The sequence below is a fragment of the Centropristis striata genome, chromosome 17 (assembly GCF_030273125.1).
Source record: "Centropristis striata isolate RG_2023a ecotype Rhode Island chromosome 17, C.striata_1.0, whole genome shotgun sequence".
In the NCBI taxonomy this organism is placed as follows: Eukaryota; Metazoa; Chordata; class Actinopteri; order Perciformes; family Serranidae; genus Centropristis; species Centropristis striata.
Genome location: NC_081533.1, coordinates 1118025 through 1138899, shown reverse-complemented (window position 1 = coordinate 1138899; position 20875 = coordinate 1118025). Strand labels below are relative to the sequence as shown.

The 20875-nt window shown below is 41.1% G+C and overlaps 1 long non-coding RNA gene and 1 pseudogene across 1 annotated transcript; one reads left to right on the top strand and one right to left on the bottom strand.

The window, feature by feature from the left end:
* Positions 1 to 20875, top strand: part of LOC131988994 (scavenger receptor cysteine-rich type 1 protein M130-like) — a 912635-nt pseudogene that overhangs the window by 220545 nt on the left and 671215 nt on the right.
* On the bottom strand, positions 420 to 3801 carry LOC131989008 (uncharacterized). The gene is made up of 2 exons (XR_009395916.1): positions 3639 to 3801; positions 420 to 3527 (listed from the first exon to the last, which is right to left on the bottom strand). It is a non-coding gene; the product is annotated as an uncharacterized LOC131989008 (long non-coding RNA).

The window sequence follows — 20875 nt, the reverse complement described above, 5'->3', positions numbered from 1 at the left end:
TCTGTTCAGCCATGTTGCCTAGCCTAGTAAATCACCAGGCACATGGAGCGGAAAAAGGAGACGTGCATTTGGAAAAACTTGAGTCAAACAGAGCAGAAAAATGTGAAACGCATAAAGCACAAAGCTGAAAAATGTGAGTTTCTTAGAGCGGAAGAATGTGACACACGGAGAGGTGGAAGTGTTGTTGTGATCTTTAGCTGCTAAAGTGTTGTTGTGTTGCCATAGTTGGGGGTTGTCAGGTGGTTTTCTGGAGAAATGGCGTTCTCTGAGACGCCATCTCCGTCTAGCAGGCAGGAAGTGAGGACGGTCCTGCTGGATAACAGCGTCACAGTGGAGCTTCTGTTGGCAGCTGAACAGGTCGGCCAGGAGAAATCATCTTTTGTTGCCCTTTACCTAACGAAGAGAAACAATACAACAGATTCTTCACAAGCACATGAAATCATCTGTTTATTAAAGTGATTCATGTTGTTTGTACATAGTCGATGCTGCTGATACATTTATTACAGTGATCTTCATCATTTCATCTCTCTGTGTATCCAAGCTTCCAGCAAACAAACAACTTATGACCACATTTTGGCAAAAAAAAAATAGGCAAAGTTTTGATGAAATAAGCAAAATCCTTCATATAAAATATCCTGACAACAAGATGAATTTAAATTCTTATTAAATAAAAACAATATTTTTCAAATAATTTATTAAATTGCCAAAGTACAAAAATAACTCAAATTCTCATGAAATGATAAAATTCCAATTCTCACACACAAAAGTCACAAAAGTAAATGTTTGTAAGTACAAAAAGAGCCAAATTTAAAATAAAAAAAGCAAAATACTTCATAGAAAACAAATGTTAAAAAAATATAGAAAATTCATGAAGTATGTAGCATCAACTGTCTCCTCCCTTCCCTCAAACAACACTACTTCCATGCTTGTCCATAGTCTTGTCACCTCCCACATTGATTACTGCAACTCTCTCCTCTTTGGTCTCCCTCACAAGCTCCTCCATCAGCTTCAAATGATCCAAAACTCTGCTGCTCATCATCTCAAAAACCCTAACTCCACTGGCTTCCACTAAAATCTCTTCATCATCAACTACAAAGTAGAAAATGTTGTGAAATTTGAAATAGAATTTGTAAATTCATGAAGCCAAAATAACTCAAATTCTAATTAAATGATAAAATTCCATGTCTTATTCACATAAGTAATTAAATTCCTGAAGTACAAAAAATGATCAAAGTTAAAATAAAAAAGAAGTAAAACCCATTTATCCTAAAAAAAACAAACCCATTATATTAAAAATGATACAATGTCCTGAAGTATAACACAAAAAAACACAATTAATTAAATGCAATTGATGAAGAAAAATTAGTAGACAAAATTCTTATGAAAAAAGCAAAATCTTAATTACAAAAAACAAATCTAATTGAAATATTAATTCAATATTAAACTCAACTGATGAAATCAGTAAAATCCTTTGTGATAAAAAGAAGGTAATCCTGATTGACAGCCTGATGACCTATGGCTAAGCCCCGCCCCCAAACGAGATGAGCCAATCACAGTGCGCATAGCTAACCCAATACACTGGGAAATTCTCTGCTTCGACATCCATTGAAATGCATTGGAGCTAGTCCGTTTTCATTGTTTTTATATGTTTTTTCTTGACACTTTAAGTTTAAAATGGTCAAACGGTGTTCATGGGGTACATGCAACTCTGACACTAGGTATCCTGAGAGGCCACGGGGGGATTTACTACCATTTACCACATCTCAACCCAGATAAGTGTCTGCTCTGGAGAAAGTTATGGTAGACCACAACACCAACTAAACGTGATAAAATGAACAAGGATGTCTACATCTGTTAGCTAGCTAATGTTAGCCTAACCCTTTCTAACATTAGGCTAACGTTATCTAAGGTTAGCCTAACCCTTTCTAACGTTAGGCTAAAGTTAGCTTCTAGCTGCGTTGTACATCATGTCACTTTGTTTGCTGGGAGCTCATTGGCCTGTTATGTGCTAGTTTTTGTACTTTGGCTATCGTACATGATTGTTAGCTGTTGTCCAAAGGGCTCTAGTTATACTAACGTTAACTTTTGGAGCTTACCTTCATTAACTTATCTGTAAATAACCGAGATAACAAATGTTAGCAATGTTGTGCTGAATGATTCATGTAAATACTGTAGCACCAAACTAACAGAGAGGAACTCTGGGTAAAGATGGTTAAAAGGCTTGTTGTCCTGGAAACGTATGCAACTTAGACCTGTATATAATTTTATCATGAACCATTGATGGCAACGAGATGCAGTTTATCACGTTTACACTGTGACCTGTACATTTTTGCCTGAAGCTGAAGCTTTTCATCGACCTTCTCAACAATAAAATTATTAATTTAACCCTCCAATGCATAGTTAAGGCCCTTTTGGTGACTTCGAGATGATTTATAATCTATCTGTCTCCGAAATTAATCAATTGCCTCCTGTGAAATGTGTCCTACTGTGACAGCTGCCATCGTGCCTGTCACCCAATGTTGACTGTTTGTCCGAGTGAGTGGAGGAGGCGGGGCTTAGCCATAGGTCAATTCTGATAAAAATTACCTCTGTTGTTTTTGTCTCTTTTTTTGTATTATTATGGTTCTTGTTGAGCTAAATGTACTCCTGCTGCCGAGCTCTTACTCACAGCAATAAATGAGACATAAAGTTAAATCATAAAGTTCATACCTCACTGACTAGATGAAGTTCTGATGTTTAAAGTTTCACTTTGTCTGTTAGCTTCAAGATGTCGTACTAATTAACCATACGTACAAGACACCATAGACCTAAAAACTATTCTACTAAGTAGAAAGGGAAGGTGTCTAGTTTTTAAATGAAATATCACCAGGTGTCCAGTATGGGTTGGCTACTGAGTCACCATACAAAATTGACCAATTGCGACAAAGCCCAACCTGTTGTCTGGGTGGGTCCCACACCCAGAAGAAAACTGTGATTTTAGGAACTTTTTGGCACTTGTGATCCTTTCTTGTGTTCTTTTAATGAATGGTAAACTGCCCCGGTTCTTTTGTTCTAGACTTGGTTTTTAGAAAAGACTCAAAACAAGTGAATACAGAGAGCCGGGGCTCTTAAAGCCTCCCGCACTAACAGTGTTTAGATATTTAACATGATCCTGCTGGTTGTTCCTGGTCGGCCTGGGTCGCTGTGTGTTTGCTTTGAATCGTGCCGGCTGCTTGGACTCTGTAGACCTGCTCTCACCTCTTACTTTAGTGAGGTGTTTTTAGGTCTTCTGTAGGAACCGATAGGCTCAGGGACATGTTGTGGTCTTTTCATCATAATGTAATGTAACAAATCCTGAATATTGAAGGGAACTTGTGAATATAAATCCATGTGGGTGTGAGACGAGCTGCTTGGAGGTGCTACTCTGCTCCCTGAGCTCCTTATTCTTCAGTCGGCCCTCCTTCAGCTGCAGGAACACCCAGGTTATAATAATCCAGCTCCACGTCCTCCCGTCTGCGGGGCTTCTGCACCCTGTGGACCCTGTGGGTCTGGAGAGACATGGCGCACACAGATGTCACTTCCTGCTCTCTTCAGTTCAAAAAAACAGACAGAGTGCTTCATTTCAGTCGGCGGTCTAAACAACAGACGAGTGTCAGTACCTTAAAATAGAAGTAAGAGGCAATGTTCGCCACCAGCAGAATCAGCGTCAGGACGACCGCTCTGATGATAAAAGGTCTCGGATCTGGTGGATCTGGTGGATCTGGTCAAACACACACACACACACACACACACACACAGTGAGACAGTGAGGGAGGTTGGAAAGAGAGCGTTTGGTTACCAGGATAACTCTGGTTCTCTGAGCTCTGAGTGATGGATCTTCTGGCTTCTGTCCGCTGGAGGAACGCCTCTTGAAAATGGCGAGTTAGGAGCTCAGGGCTGCTGGGACAGATCTCACTCAGTTCTCAGAGAACCAGAGTTATCCTGGTAACCAAACATGCTCTGTCCTACAGTTCAGTGTTTGCTGTTGTCATTATACACTTTGTATACGTTTGGTTACTATTTGAGCTGGGTAACACAATGACAGGAGTCACAGTTGCCCTCATTTATCAAACGGGCGTACGCCAGAAAGTGAACGTAAAGTGGACGTACGATCATTTTTACACAAGGCTCGGCATTTAGCAATTTGGAGCGGGTGGTTTGATTGGATCTCAGTCTGCTCTCAGCTCGTGTAAACAAATTTGAGTCAGCATGAAGTCGACACGTCTGAGTCTGAGAACTGATCTTAGGCTATTGTATCGATGCCTGGAGCTGATAAAACCATGTTTTTTATAATGGTGACAAACCAAAGCATGTTTTAGCTATATCATTTATTAATAAAACATTATTAAAAATTAATACACCCTGCGACCGTGAAATTCTTTAACCAGAATACTAGCAGAGGCTATTAAATGTTGTTGTCTTCTGCTGTTTACTGTTATCTGGCTCTGATACTGGAGCGTCAGCGTCTCCTCCACCAGCGGTTCTGACCCAATAGAAACATTTCAATCAGCCTCAGCTCCTCTGACTGGGACAGAATCATTATTAATGTAAAGAAGTGAATAATATCTCTCTTAGGCTTTATATATCACAATGTATGAGTTAAATATTCCAACCTCACCAGGAGTTGAATGCTCCACTGCTACTCTGCTGACAGCACCACTGATTTCCTTCCTTTTCACTTTTTCTGCTGCCAAACAAAACCAGTTTGTTGTTGCAGCTGTTGGACGTCAGTGTTTCACTTTCTGACTCTGAGAAATTCCTCCTCTGAGAAATTCCTCTTCTTTTTGATTAAAACTGACTTAAAACATTGTTTACCTCCTTCAACCAAAAAGTTGTGAAAACGTTTAAGTCTGTGCTCCGAATGTAAAATATTCACTGAACTTGTTTGAGTTTATAACTATAAGTACTTTTATTTCATGAATCTCTGTCGCTGCGTATTTCTGTAATAAGTCTATATTGCCCCTGTTGTTATTTGTGACGGTGTAAGACAAAATCTACACTCAGATCTGCTCTCGTTTCTACGATCGTTTGATAAATGAGGGCCAGTGTCACATGCAGAAACAACAACATGCATGAACTCTGTTGGCAGCTGATCATTTTCAGTCTGTTTGATGAATCTTCTTTAACAAACCTGCATGTACACTTTCAGCTTACTTATGTTAGAGTTCGTTTTTTTGCACAACAGATGAGAGGAGAGTAAAATCCTTTTGACTATTTATTTGAGACAATAATGAAAGAGTGAGCATGTACATGGACCTTCTCTGTTCAGAAATCACAGGCTGCTAAGCAGTTAGCTGTAACCACCTCCCAGAAAAGGATGCCTAACTTACTTTTTCACAGAGTTTTATAATATGAATGTGCAACTATCTGATTGGTCAAAACTGTTGGGGCAGCACCATGGTTTAGACTCAGCCTGCCCATTACGTTGGCACGCAGGCTGGTCCTAGCCTCTTGGTGCTTCAGCTTCAGGTCACCACCCTGTGGAAGGAAAAAAGCTAATAGCACACTACTGTATCTTGTCTAGCGTTCGTCAGTATCAATCTCCACCTGGGCCTGTGGCCTTCAATTGGAGCACAAAGAGTGCTTCAGTTTTTTATCTGCTTGCCCTCAAATTATGTGGCGATGTGCAAAGCGTTATCAGTATGTCCTTTCTTTTGATACTCCTTATTTCTGTGTGCTGTGCCTGGCATACAAATGTGTTTTATACTTAGCCAAATACTTTTCTTAGCAGCATTCTTGCTAAAAGTCATAATGTGATTATTGCTATTTTTTATTATTCCCTAACACCTACAAAAGAGACAGAGAGCTGACGGCTCTCAGAGGAGAAGTTTTGAGAGAAAACATGGACATGATAAACACAGCTGTAGCTTCCTTGGTGGGCGGGCTCTGCAGCAGGAAACAGGAAGTCAGCAGAGTGATTGACAGCTGGCTGGGTGTAGTTGATTGCTGAGGTGGAGGAGGTGAAGGAGAGCTGGAAGGAGCCTCCTGGGTACTGAGGCTGGATGGAGCAGCTGATGGTGAAGGTGGAGCCTCTGAAAACCCGAAACTCCTCCTGATGCTGCTGCTGCTGGGCCTCAGAGACCCCATCCATGGAGGAGGACCAGGAGATGTTGGGCTGAAGCAGCAGGTCTGTAAATACAGAGAGGTGATTGGCTGAAACAGGTCTGTAAATGCAGAGAGGTGATTGGCTGAAACAGGTCTGTAAATACAGAGAGGTGATTGGCTGAAACAGGTCTTTAAATACAGAGAGGTGATTGGCTGAAGCAGACAGGTTCCTCCAGGTGTGTCCTGTCAGGTGAAGCTCAGCAGTCTATGTCTCCAGAAACAAGAACACTTCTCTACACTTTGGGATGTTTACAGTCCAGTCCATTATAAACCACTGACTGTCACAGTGACAGAGGAAGGAACTCACTGGAAACATTTCTGTCATTCATGATGTCATAGATGATGTCACTGATGGGCTTACCTGAACAGGTGAGATTCACAATGTAAGAGGAAAAACCTCGTTTTACACACTCCCTCAGAGCAGATCCAGACTGGACACAGTCAGGTCTGATCATCCACACAGATCTGTCTGAGGACTCCTCTCTCTGTTCTACAGAAACAGCAGAACCACAGTCTAACTCTCTGCAGGCAACTGCTGCTGTCTTCAGGGTCCGGACAGAGTCAACCACTGGTCTCCAGTCTCCTTCATGTTTCAGCTCCAGTGTTCCTGCACAGCGACTGTCTCCTCCAACCAACCTGACAGGCTCTGAACACAATCAAGAGAGTCATCAGTAAAAGAATAAAGTGAGTTTGATGAGAACAGAAATGAACCAAATGAAAGCTGCAGCTCCTCTTCTACCTGAGCAGGTGAGTCCAACAGCTCTGCCAGGTGAGCAGGTGTTTCTATCTGAGCCTGAGCTTCTACAGTCCAGGAGAGCAGACTCATCTCCTCCACACTGGAACTCTTTGGTCCACATTGGAGCCTCCCCTTCTCCATAGAGCGCCCCCTGGAGGACTGAAGGAGCCCCACAGCCAAGCTCCCTGCAGACCACCTCTGCATCCTGCTGGTCAAAGTTAGCTTCACACACTGAGGACCAGCTCTGGTTAGACTGGTCAGACTTCAGCTCCAGTCTGCCTGAGCACAGACTGGTCCCATTCACCAGCCTGACAGAGTCTGGAGAGGAGAGAGAAGAGAAACAGAGAGGTAAAAGACACCAGACACAGAATGAAAAGATTCTCTCTAACTATAATCCAGTGAATCAAACTGGACTGCAGCACATTTCCAACATTAGTTCATCACTGACTACAGAACGCATCTTTATAGCAATGTTCCCACTACATTTACATTTATTACACTCCATTTCTGTTATCCATTTTAAAACAGCTTCAATTTGTTTGCAAGCTACAACACAACATGATCATCTGTTCTCTTCCTCCTGCTCAGGAGAGATCTACAGCACAGGATAAAAATCTGTTTCCAGAATAACAGAAGTCAGCAGGCAGTCCAGGTGGAATCCTGCTCAGAGCCCTTTCCTGCCAGTCTTCTCCTCTGTCTCCCTCTTTCACTCTGTATCTCTGCCAAAAAGGTGACCTTATAAAAAAAGTGATGGGGTTGGACTTCCTCCTTTTAAGGAGTTGCCATGGTGATGAACACCATGCAGTTGTGTAGATACTGACGGGTCCTGACTGGCTGAGCTGATCAACACTGTGTCCAGCAGGTCATTGGTTCCTGTTATGGTGACAACCAAAGAACCTGCTGCTGGACACTAGCAGCTCAAACCAAGACATTCCCAAAGTAATGTGACCTGTCCCTAATTAAAAATATTTGCCTTTATACATCATCAGGAGTTAAAATCATTACATCCTGTCATACCTGTTGAGGCACGGCTGAGCTGAGCGGAGCGGAGAGACAGTGGCTGTGTTGAGCTGTAATTTGTTTTGAAAAAACCCTGTGGAAATGCAGAGTAAAGACTGAAAGTTGCAAAACTTTATCAAACGTGCAGTGGTGGCATGAACTCGGGAGAGAATAAACCTGTACAGATCAAGGCAGAAATGAAACGGAAGCGCAAACAATTGCCGAAAACAATGGCAGGTGATCAAATGGAGAACAAAGAAACTGACCTACAAAGTTTGATGCTGAGTATAAAAGCTGAACTTGGTGCATTCCGTGCTGATTTCAATAAGCACTCAGGCGAAACGAAACAAGAAATAGCTAAGTTAACGCTGCAAGTAAAAGAAATGCAGGCAGAGATTAAAAGCACGAAAGCAGAAATCTCGGCCGTGCAACAACGAATCAGCGATCTGGAGGATAAAGAGCCAACTATGAATGAAATTTTGACTCATCTTCTGGTACAACAAAGTCTCATGGCTGAGAAACTTGATTATTTTGAGAGCAAATCGAGGCAGAACAATATTAGGATTCACCAGGTGAAAGAGGAGTCTGAGGCAGCGGATATGGTGAAATTCTTAGATGAGCTGATATCTGTAAAGCTGGACATTCCTGGGAACGAACTGTTCATAATTGCTGAGCACCGATCCCTCCAAAAGAAACCAGAGGATGTGGAGAGGCACCTCGTTCAATAGTTGTCCGGTTCTTAACCTGGCAGACAAGGCAGAGAGTTCTCCAAGCGGTCTGGGAGAAGAAGAGCGCCCCGATCATGTACGCTGATGAGAGGATTTATTTCAACCAAGACTACTCAGCAGCAGTAATGAAGAAGAGGAGCCAGTATACCGGGATACGAAAGGAATTACGTGAAAGGAAAATAAAATCTCACTTTATGTATCCAGCGAGGCTGAAGGTGTTTACTAATGGTGGGGAGCAGGTGTTCAACACGGCGACTGAGGCCACCGCGGCGCTCCAAACGCAAAGCATCATGGGAACGCACAGTAGGGCGCATGACGAACGGACGGTGCCCTCCGGAGAACAGGCAGCGATAAAAACAGAGACTGATGGTCTGAAGATACTCTGTGAAAAGTTGAACAGGAGAGATAGTCCAATCTCGTGAATAATTGGTGGTTTAATGAAATGTTGTTTTTTTCCCTTGGTTTCAATCTAGGGCACAATGATGTTGGCCTTTGGAATAATGTTTGCATTATTGTTTTAGTTATTAGGAACAAAAGAACCACGACACGTTAGAAAATATTATAAACCACAATAAAACAAGGAATATCAAGAATACTTTGTACGAGAGTTACTGAATGAATATACGTTTGTTTTGCAAGGAGAGAATTAGTTCGGTAGGCTTTCCCCCTAAAATGGGAGGTAAAGGGGCAAACTTAATTATAATTTAATTTTTCAACACAGTCACTAGGCTGCTGCACAATGTTGAAGGACAAATAGATGTGGGTGTGTGTTCATGTGTTTGTGTATGTGTGCTTGTTATATGTGTGCATGTCAGTGTGTGTTTATGCTACGGCTGCAGCATGTAATTTTAGTTGGTAATTTTGCTATGATAATGGGTTTTCTAAATTGGAAGGTTTAATTGGTAATGTTTGATAAGCTGCCTAAGAAAGGGCTTAGAATTGCCCACCTGAACATATGCAGTATCAGGAATAAATTGACTGAAGTTGCTGATGTACTGTTGGTAAATACTTTACACATCAGTCAGAAACTCATTTCGACGGTACATTTGAGGATTCATCATTGATGATAAATGGATATAAAATTCTTTGAAAAGACAGGAATTCATATGGTGGAGGGGTTGCTTGTTATATTCAAAGTCATATACCTGCTCTAGTTAGGGGTGACCTGATGACATCTGATACTGAAGTACTCTGGTTACAAATTCATCTGACACATCTTAAACCAATATTACTAGGATGCTGTTACAGGCCCCCTAATGCTAATAGCTGCTATTTAGACAGGATTTGTGGTATGCTATCATGTGAGTAGTACTAATCATGAAGTGTACTTTTTGGGTGATATGAATGTACACTGGAATTCCTCTTGTTGTCCAATGAAAACGAAACTTATGGTGCTGCTCGTAGTTTCTAGCAGGTTGTAAAGAAACCCACCTGAATAAGTTTGAAGGGTGATGGCACCAGAGCTGCTACTTGTATTGATCACATATATGTAAATGTACCTGAGGTTTGTTCTGCCTCCATATCTGTCCCTATAGGTTGTAGCGACCATAACCTTGTAACTATCGTAAGGAAAACAAAAGTTCCCAAGCCTGGTGTTAAGATATTAAAGAAAAGATCTTTCAATCATTTCAATCCAGACAAATATAAGGAAGATATCAAGAATGCTGAATGGTCAGAGGTGTTCTCAATGCAAGATACAGAGGAAGCACTTTTAGCTTTCAATAGAATACTTATGGCAACCATCATGCACCAGTAAGAAAGTTTACAGTTAGAAATGTTAACACCTCATGGTTGGACGAAGAGCTAAAAGGATGAAGGAAAGGGATCAAGCAAAATTGTCAGCAATTTCATCAGGTCTTAAATCTGACTGGCAAGTTTATTGTAAACTAAGAAACTTTGTAACCAAAACTAACAAGAAGAAAAATAAATTGTATTATGAAGATAGAATTAATGAAATCAAACATGATAGCAAACACTTATGGAAAACCTTGAACAATTTATTAAGAGGAAACTGAGGGAGGTTTTCTCACAAAGCCAGTAGACATAGCAAATCATTTAAACAGCTTCTTAATGACAAAAATAGATAAATTGGAAAGTAGTGTCAGCTTACGGTCCAATAATATAGACTTATCTCTTCAGTTAATAGCAGAGATTATGGAAGGCAAAAAGTGTAGTTTGGAATTCAATCAAGTTAGAGTTACTAAAATTGAACTGATGCTGATGACATGTGAGGATAAATCTCCAGGAGTTGATGACTTTGATGGTAAACTCCTCAAACCTATTACTGCACTAATTGCACCTATGGTCACAAACATTATTAATCAATGCTTCAAGGAAATCAAGTGTCCACAATCATGGAAAATATCCAAAGAAGTGCCTATACCAAAAAATAATACACTACCGTTGTCTGAGACCAACAGTCGACCCATTAGTTTATTTCCGATTCTAAGTAAAATAATGGAGAAAATTGTAGATGAACAAATTCAGTCTCGCTTTGCCCAAAATAATTTAATGACCAATTTTCAACATGCATATAGCAGTAAACATTCAACTGCTATGATGGGTTTCAGGAAATGGAACGGAAACACATTATAGGTGCCATCCTGTTGGATTTGTCTGCAGCATTTGACATTCCTAATCATGAATTAATATTAGAAAAACTGAAATGTTATGGTTTCACTCAGTCTGCTTTGTTCTGGGTCAACAGCTATTTAAGTAAGAGAAAGCAAATGGTGTACTTCAATGGAAGCTATTCTGACATCATAAATGTGAAGCAAAGCTCATATCTCAATGTATGCCAATGACTCCACTATATATTTAGCAGCAGCAACACTTGATGATTTAAATGTGAATTTAGCCAGTGAGATGACTCAGGTGGTGGACTGGATCAATAACAACTAGGACTGCGTGCAGTACTGAACGGGCCCTCGCAGAGTGGAGCCGTCGGGGGAGGAGCCGTCACGGGAGGACACGTCAGGCGCGGCGCTGTGGGCCCAGTCCCTATGCATACAAAGTCGCGTGTCTCCTACTACTCAGCTCAAAGTAGGTGTAAAACATGTTACTTGCTGTAGCCAGCAGGGGGGGCTATGACTGTGTGTCAATATAGACATGTGGGTGTGTTCCGGGCTGGACCCTAATCATGTGTGTGACATTTGGGACAGATTGGACAATGTATGGTCAAGTTATCCAGTCTGGTGTTAGATGGCGAGAAGCCATATTTTGCCACCATGCCACGCCCACATAGTGTGACCGTCGGTAAAGATTTATACAACTTTTGATCCCAAAGGCCTTGTGATGCTACTGACCAAGTTTGAAAAGAATTGGATAAAATCTGTAGGAGGAGTTCGTTAAAGTATGCGAGGTGGAAATGGGAAAAAAACATAAATTGTGCAATATTCAAACCAAGATGGCAGACTTCCTGTTGGGTTTGAGGTATTGTTCCAATAGGCTTTTTGGTGCGTCTCCACATGAAGCACGTGTGTACCAAATTCCGTGTCTCTACGTGAAACCTACTGCAAAGGCTAAGTATAAAACAAGTTACCTGCTGTTGCCAGCAGGGGGCGCTATGACTGTGTGTCAATATTGACACATGGGTGTGTTCCGGGCTAGACCCTAATCACGTGTGTAAAATTTGGGACAGATTGGACAATGTATGGTCAAGTTATCAAATCTCGTGTGTTATGGCAAGACGCCATATTTTGCCGTCATTCCACGCCCACATAGTGTGACCGTCGGTAAAGATTTATATAACTTTTGATCCCAAAGGCCTTGTGATGCTACTGACCAAGTTTGAAGTCAATGGGATGAAATCTGTTGGAGGAGTTATGTAAAGTATGCAAGGTGGTCATGTGATGAAAGGGGGCGTGGATATAGCATAAGGGGCGGGGCTTTATGAAATATTGTTATTTTGAAGTGTTAAGGGCTGGACTCTGATGAAGCATGAGAAATTTGGAGCAGATGGGACAAAGAATGGGAAAGTTATGACGATCTCGTGTTTTATGGCGAGACGCCCTATTTTGCCGCCATGCCACACCCACATAGTGTGACCATCGATAAAGCTTTCAATAAGTTTTGATCCCAAAGGCCTTGTGATGGTACTGACCAAGTTTGAAGTCAATGGGATGAAATCTGTTGGAGGAGTTATGTAAAGTATGCAAGGTGGTCATGTGATGAAAGGGGGCGTGGATATAGCATAAGGGTATGGGTCCAAGAAGCTTTTTGGTGCGTCTCCACATGATTCATGTGTGTACCAAATTTCGTGTCCCTACGTGAAGCCTACTGCTAGGGCAAAGTATAAAACATGTGACTTCCTGTAGCCAGCGGGGGGCGCTATGACTGTGTGTCAATATTCACATGTGGGTGTGTTCAGAGGTGGACCCTCATCACGTGTAAGAATTTTGGGCCAGATCAGACAATGTATGGTGAAGTTATACAGTCCCGTGTTTCATGGCGAGATGCCCTATTTTGCCGCCATGCCACGCCCACATAGTGTGACCGTAGGTAAAGTTTTCAATAACTTTTGATCCCAAAGGCCTTGTGATGCTACTGACCAAGTTTGAAGGCAATAAGATGAAATTTGTAGGAGGAGTTTGTTAAAGTATGCAATGTGGTCCTGTGATTAATGGGGGCGTGGATATAGTATAAGGGGCGGGGCTTTATGTTATGTAGAAGTGTTTAGGCCTGGGCTATGATGAAGCATGAGAAATTTGGAGCAGATGGGACAAAGAATGGGAAAGTTATGACGATCTCGTGTTTTATGGCGAGATGCCCTAGTTTGCCGCCATGCCACGCCCACATAGTGTGACCGTCGATAAAGCTTTCAATAACTTTTGATCCCAAAGGCCTTGTGATGGTACTGACCAAGCTTGAAGATGATCAGGTAAAATCTGTAGGAGGAGTTCGTTAAAGTATGCGGCCTGCAAATGGCCAAAAACAGCAGGAAACGCCATGTTCGGTCCAAGATGGCCGACTTCCTGTACCTTTTAGGGTATTGGTTCTTGAGACTTTTTGGTGCGTCTTGCCATGGTACATGTATGTACCAAATTTCGTGTCTCTACGACATTCCTGTGCAAGGGGCTGCATTTTCTTGACTTTCCAGGGGGCGCTGTTGAGTCATTTTGCCACGCCCATTCCTGGAACCACTAGAATACGTGAATTTGAGCGGAGATGTATGTATACTCCAAAAATGGTGAGTTTTTGAATATGATAAAAGCCCCAAAAAGGCGATTACAATTCCAGGATAATAATAATAATAGACGGACCAATTTCAATAGGGTCCTCGCACCGTTAGTGCTCGGTCCCTAATAAACTGATCTTGAATGTGTCTCAAACAAATTGTATAATAATCTGTACAAATCATTCTTTAAGTGACTGTTAGCTAGCTTTAACTTGAACCATTATCGTTCTCATCAGTCGAGTGTGAACTAACTGTTAATGTTCACATTAATACTAGCGAGCTCAACGTTACCTCACTGACTTGGGTTGAATTCTGTTACAGCTGCATCTGTCGTGAAGTCAAAGGATGGTTCACGTCCTGGATGTATGTGTGTGTGTGTGTGTGTGTGTGTGTGTGTGTTGCACAAACACGCTGCAGTCGGTTTCACTGTATTGTAATGTTAGACAGTTTCTTTTCTTTCAAATATCTGCACAAAATGAGTTTTCATCCTCCCTGATACGAGGATGTGAGTCCACTAAAGCTCTGCTAGCAGCCGGGTTTACAATACTCTGATGGAAACTCTTGGCTTACCTGAACAGGTGAGATCCAGGATAAACAAAGACAAATATGAAGATATAACATATATAGACGATAAGCCACTGACTGTCACTGTGACAGAGGAAGGAACTCACTGGAAACATTTCTCTCATTCATGATGTCATAGATGATGTCACTGACAGGCTTACCTGAACAGACGAGATCCAGGATAGACCGAGTGAAATATGGAAATGAAGATGTACAGTCCCTCAGAACAGATCCAGACTGGACACAGTCAGGTTTGATCCTCCACACAGATCTGACTGAGGACTCCTCTCTCCATTCTAGAGAAACAGCAGAACCACAGTCTAAGTCTCTGCAGGCAGCTGCTGCTTCCTTCAGGGTCCAGCCAGAGTAATATCCAAACACTGGTCTCCATTCTCCTTTATGTTTCAGCTCCAGTGTTCCTGGACAGCGACTGTCTCCTCCCACCAACCTGACAGGCTCTAAACACAAACGAGAGTCATCAGTAAAAGAATAAAGTGAGTTTGATGAGAACAGAAATAAACGAAATGAAACTGCAGCTCCTCTTCTACCTGAGCAGGTGAGTCCAACAGCTCTGCCAGGTGAGCAGGTGTTTCTATCTGAGCCTGAGCTTCTACAGTCCAGGAGAGCAGACTCATTTCCTCCACACTGGAACTCTTTGGTCCACATTGGAGCCTCCCCTTCTCCATAGAGCGCCCCCTGGAGGACTGAAGGAGCCCCACAGCCAAGCTCCCTGCAGACCACCTCTGCATCCTGCTGGTCAAAGTCAGCTTCACACACTGAGGACCAGCTCTGGTTAGACTGGTCAGACTTCAGCTCCAGTCTGCCTGAGCACAGACTGGTCCCATTCACCAGCCTGACAGAGTCTGGAGAGGAGAGAGAAGAGAAACAGAGAGGTAAAAGACACCAGACACAGAATGAAAAGATTCTCTCTAACTATAATCCAGTGAATCAAACTGGACTGCAGCACATTTCCAACATTAGTTCATCACTGACTACAGAACGCATCTTTATAACACCAGAGATTGCTGCAATGTTCCCACTACATTTACATTTATTACACTCCATTTCTGTTATCCATTTTAAAAAAGCTTCAAATTGTTTGCAAACAACAACACAACATGATCATCTGTTCTCTTCCTCCTGCTCAGGAGAGATCTACAGCACAGGATAAAAATCTGTTTCCAGAATAACAGAAGTCAGCAGGCGGTCCAGGTGGAATCCTGCTAGGAGCCCTTTCCTGCCAGTCTTCTCCTTTGTCTCCCTCTTTCACTCTGTATCTCTGCCAAAAAGGTGACCTCATAAAAAAGTGATGGAGTTGGATTTCCTCCTTTTAAGGAGTTGCCATGGTGATGAACACCATGCAGGTGTGTAGATACTGACGGGTCCTGACTGGCTGAGCTGATCAACACTGTGTCCAGCAGGTCATTGGTGCCTGTTATGGTGACAACCAAAGAACCTGCTGCTGGACACTAGCAGCTCAAACCAAGCCATTCCCAAAGTCATGTGACCTGTCCCGAATTAAAAATATTTGCCTTTATATATTATCAGGAGTTAAAATCATTACATCCTGTCATACCTGATGAGGCACGGCTGAGCTGAGCGGAGAGACAGTGGCTGTGTTGAGCTGTAATTTGTTTTGAAAAAAGGTGGTGGAGGGGTTGCTATGTACATTGACAATTCTTCAGACTTCAGGTTAGTGGATGAAACTACGACCGTGATTGATAATTTACTTGAATGCATAACAATTGAAATTTGCATGGAGAAAAATAAAAATGTTATTGTTAGCTGCATTTATAGAGCACCGGGGTCAAGTATGGACACATTCAAGGAGTGGATGGAAAGTGCATTTTCAAAAAGAAGTAACAAAACAATTTTTGTGTGTGGGGACTTCAATATTGACATATTGAATCCCAATAAACACAATGCTATCGATGAATTCATCAAGTCATTGTATAGTATGAGCCTATTCCCAAGAATCACCAGACCCAGCAGAATTACATCTCATTCTTCCACCCTCATTGATAATATTTTTACTAATGACATCGATAACAATAGAATAAGTGGATTGTATAGACGACTAAGAACAGAAGAATCCATTAACACTCTGAAAAATGAATTATTGGAATATAATTGGGGAATGATATGTAGAGAAAAAGATGTTGACCTTGCATATAATGAGTTTCTGAGAATATTCTCCGCATTATATGATAAGCATTGTCCAATTAAGAAATACAACAGAAAATGCTACACAAATTGTCCTTGGATTTCAAAAGGTTTACAAAATGCCTGTAAAAAGAAAAATACACTTTACAGGGATTTCATAAGACATAGAACTAAAGAGGCAGAATATAAATATAAAAAATACAAAAATAAGTTAACGGATATTATAAGGGCAAGTAAGAAGGATTACTACAAGAAGATATTAGATGATAATAAAAATAACATTAAAGGAATATGGAAAATACTAAACAATATAATAAGAAGGGGATCTAAACACAATAGTCTACCTAAGTATTTTATGGACAAGAATATTGAAAACTATAACATGAAAGAGGTGGCAAACAGCTTCAATGAGTGTGGGACCTGACCTTGCAAGAAAAATCCCTGACTCAGGTACACATGATGAGTATCTGTTAGAGAGAAATCATTGCTCATTGTTTCTTCAAGCAGTGGATGAAAATCAGATTTTGAATATTGTTAAAAAGTGTTAGCACAAAGAGTCCACTGACTTTAATGATATCAATATGTCACTAGTAAAAAAGGTAATTGGGGGAATTTCAAAGCCATTAACATACATCTGTAATTTATCATTTCAAACCGGTTCATTTCCACAAAAAATGAAAATAGCTAAAGTAATACCTCTGTTCAAGGCTGGAAACAAACATCATTTCACAAACTATAGACCTGTCTCCTTGCTACCACAATTCGCAAAAATTCTGGAAAAACTCTTCAACAACAGATTGGACGCATTTTTAGAAATAGTGGAGCGGCTAAGTGATATAATCTTTCAGTTTATGATACAAGCGTGAAAATTGGCATGAACACTCTCCATGGGTCACTTGACAAGAAAGTTGTCCGAGACATTTAAAATTTTAAGATGGTGGCCATTTTTAAAGATGGCCGACACCTAAGTGGAGCAGTTAAGTGATATAATGGTTTATTTGGTGATACAAGCATACAAATTGGCATGAGCAGTCTCTGTTGGTCACTTGACAATAACCCACCCACAGTTACTTGAAATTCCAAGATGGCGGCCATTTTTGAGATGGCCGACACCTTAGTGGAGCAATTGAATGATATAATGGTTTATTTGGTGATACAAGCATAAAAATTGTCATGAGCAGTCTCCATGGGTCACTTAACAAGAAAATTCTCCGAGACATTTGAAATTGTAAGATGGCGGCCATTTTTCAAGATGGCCGACACCTTAGTGGCACAATTAAATTATATAATGGTTTATTTGGTGATACAAGCATAAAAAATTGGCATGAGCAGTCTCTGTAGGTCACTTGACAATAAGCAACGCACAGTTACTTGAAATTCCAAGATATTGGCCATTTTTCAAGATAGTGGCCATTTTTCAAGATGGCCGACACCTTAGTGGAGCAGTTAAGTGATACAATGGTTTATTGGGTGATATACGCATAAAAATTGGCATGAGCAGTATCTGTGGGTCACTTGACAATAAGCCAGCCACAGCTACTTGAAATTTCAAGGCGGCAATTTTTTTTTTCAGGATGACTGCCGCCTGCCATGTGGACCTTTAAATTATGAATTTTCTCATATAAATGTATTGGGTTCCTCAAGAGAGGTTGTTTGACTGTGCTTTGTCTGACTCCTTGCCCATGACCTGTCCAGTTTGGTAAAACCTGACAGGAGTTCCCTCCCACCGGCGTAGCTCTCCGGGTTCACCGAGGTACACAGGCTCCCTTACCATGAGGGCTTTTTTAAATACTTTTTTAAATTACTTTTTTTATAACTAACCATTACTACTGCCATTAAACATGCCAAATAAATACTAAGGGGTGGGGAAACACAGTTGTGGTGCTGAACGGACAGTGCTCCAAAATAATAATTGAGCAATTTTTAATACTGAATGGCAATAATGACAGATCCAGAGGCAACAGCAGCTCTGGCTGACACGGAACCATGACAAACAGTATCTGAAACTATACTAGGGAACTAAACTGAAAATGTGAAAGCAATGTTACAAAGTAAAAACTGAACATGTCACAGTAATAGGCTGGTGACAAAATAGAACATAATGCGCCGATGTGGCGAGGGGAAGCCGAGCCATAGGCCTACACTTGAAAACACAAAGGACAACAAGGAATAACACTGGCAAAAGACACAAGCAAATAAGTTCTAGCAGGGGCAACTAGGTCCATATCTGTAGCACTTACACTTTCCAGTACAAGCCTTGGTGCACTCACATTTTGTCAACTCCCAACAACTCTCCGCAATAGGTGGAAGTAGAGTCCAGAAGACTTTCCACTCCTTGTCCTGTTTAACCCATCCCCAGTCGGACGGGCTCGGCATTTGTGGGTGTCTCTTCAATGCCTGTCCCCACACATATCCAGCCTCAGAAGAAGTCTGGGATCTTCTTGACCTCTTGACATGGATATCTTTGGTATCTTTAGTGTCTTTAGCAGCAGTTGATGCTCTCTTTTGGGCCCTTTCCAGCTGTGTGTTGTTGAACATAAGTTTACAGCTTGAATGATATTTTGCTCTGTTTCTTGTCAATGTGCTTTCTATGCCATCACCTTCATCTAGTCGGGTTGGACTACGTAAGATAGGCAGAGCATTTATTTTATGAAATAATGGAACATGTCTTGCAATGGTATCATAACCAGTATGATCTTGGTGTCCTGCTGTTTGTTTGCTCAACTGTTATGATGGCTTCTGCAATATCTGCAGCAAATTCAAAGGCAGAGGCCGAGGGTTTAGCCTTTTACCACCTTTTAATAAGCACTTTGATATATGGGATACAACTAAGTTCATGCCTTAATCCTACACTTAGTCCAATCGTTCATCCAATGCCAATTTTACCCTGTACGATCTGTACACCACCCGGTTAACTAAAACTACTCAGAGAGTTGTCGTCTCTTCTTTGACTAACTTTACAATTGGCTGACATTGAACCCCACTCTGAGTTTAACAGCAGTCATATATCACCAGTGTGCCCTGGTAGTGCAGATACTCACTCTTGTCTAATCTGTCTATGATCAACAAATCAACACAACTGTATTATGATGTGTTAAAACTTGTTTTCCAGAATAATCTAAAACCCAATACATTTCTATGAGAAAATTGATCTTTTGAGGATCCACGGGGCGGACATCTTGAAAATAGAAATTTCAAGTGGCTGGGAGTGTTTTTTTGTCAACCCAAGTAACTGTGGGTGGCTTATTGTCAAGTGACCCATGGAGACTGCTCATGCCAATTTTTATGCTTGTATCACCAAATAAACCATTATATAATTTAATTGCTCAACTAAGGTGTCGGCCATCTTGAAAAATGGCCGCCATTTTGGAATTTCAAGTAACTGTGGCTGGGTTATTGTCAAGTGACCAGCAGAGACTGCTCATGCCAATTTGTATGCTTGTATCACCAAATAAACCATTATATCACTTAACTGCTCCACTAAGGTGTTGGCCATCTTGAAAAATGGCCGCCATCTTGGAAATTCAAATAACTGTCGGTGGGTCATTGTCAAGTGACCAACAAAGACTGCTCATGCCAATTTTTATGCTTGTATCACCAAAGAAACCATTATATCACTTAACTGCTCCACTTAGGTGTCGGCCATCTTTAAAAATGGCCGCCATCTTAAAATTTCAAATGTCTCGGACAATTTTCTTGTTAAGTGACCCATGGAGAGTGTTCATGCCAATTTTCACGCTCGTATCATAAACTGAAAGATTCTGGCAAAAATGAGCACTTAGCCGCTCAACTAAAAAGCATAAAATACTTGTAGAAAATCAGTATGGGTTTCGGTCAAACAGATCTACATCATTGGCATTGATTGAGGCAATAGAAGAAATCACAAATGCTATAGAAGAAATCACAAATGCTATAGATCGCAAGCAATATGCTGTTGGAGTATTCATTGATTTAAAAAAAAGCTTTTGACACAATCAACCATGAAATATTGATCAAGAAACTGGAAAGATATGGTATCAGAGGAATAGTGCTGGATTGGGTTAAAAGTTATCTAAGTGGGAGACAGCAGTTTGTGAAACTGGGTGACTGTGTTTCTCCATGTTTGGACATTGCTTGTGGGGTACCCCAGGGGTCAGTGTTGGGCCCTAAGTTTTTCATTTTGTACATTAATGACATATGTAAGATCTCTAAGGTATTACATTTTGTGCTGTTTGCAGATGACACAACTATTTTCTGTTCCGGGGATAACTTACTAAAGCTACAGGAGGACATTAATATAGAAATGAACAAACTGAAAAAATGGTTCAACAGAAATAGATTATCTCTAAATTTGAGCAAGACAAAAATAATGCTGTTTGGTAACTGTACATTAAATACTCAAGTAAC